This window comes from Lathyrus oleraceus, chromosome 6 (genome assembly GCF_024323335.1).
Source record: "Lathyrus oleraceus cultivar Zhongwan6 chromosome 6, CAAS_Psat_ZW6_1.0, whole genome shotgun sequence".
In the NCBI taxonomy this organism is placed as follows: Eukaryota; Viridiplantae; Streptophyta; class Magnoliopsida; order Fabales; family Fabaceae; genus Lathyrus; species Lathyrus oleraceus.
The window spans coordinates 433,388,978-433,389,612 of NC_066584.1; the positions used below are offsets into that span (position 1 = coordinate 433,388,978).

A 635-nucleotide genomic window follows, 5' to 3' on the forward strand; every position below is an offset into this window, starting at 1 on the left:
ACATTTAAAAATATTTCTTCAATTAGCAGACACTTTTAAAACCAATGGAGCTTCTCCTGAGGCAATACATTTAAGATTATTTCCTTTTTCCCTCAGAGATAAAGCCCTATCATGGTTAGATTCCCTTCCACCCAATTCCATTACAACTTGGGATAACCTTAGAAGAGTTTTTCTTGCTAGATATTTTCCCCCGAGTAAGACCGCCGTTCTTCGAAACCATATAACTAGATTTACCCAAAACCAAGGAGAATCGTTGTTCGAAGCTTGGGAGATATATAAAGAGCTATTACGAACATGCCCACATCATGGCTTAGAAAATTGGTTAATCATTCAAACCTTCTATAATGGACTTCATTACAACACAAAGATGACCATCGACGCTGCCGCAGGCGGTGCTCTGATGAACAAACCTTATCCTGAAGCTAGTGCCCTCATTGAAGATATGGCTCAAAACCATCAATCATGGGGAGTCGAACGAGCGACAATTGAGAAGAAGGAAGCCCAAGGAGGAGTGCATGAACTAAGCTTTATAGACATGATGCAAGCTAAAATGGACGCATTAGCTCTTAAGGTCGAGCATATGTGCATAAACCCGAATACTGTAGCCGCAGTTTCGTCGGATTGTGAGATATATG

At 40.8% G+C, this 635-nt stretch overlaps 1 non-coding gene across 1 annotated transcript; it reads right to left on the minus strand.

Moving 5' to 3' along the window:
- Positions 1 to 205: 205 nt before the first annotated feature.
- Positions 206 to 312, minus strand: LOC127099188 (small nucleolar RNA R71). The gene has a single exon (XR_007793727.1). It is a non-coding gene; the product is annotated as a small nucleolar RNA R71 (small nucleolar RNA).
- Positions 313 to 635: the final 323 nt, after the last annotated feature.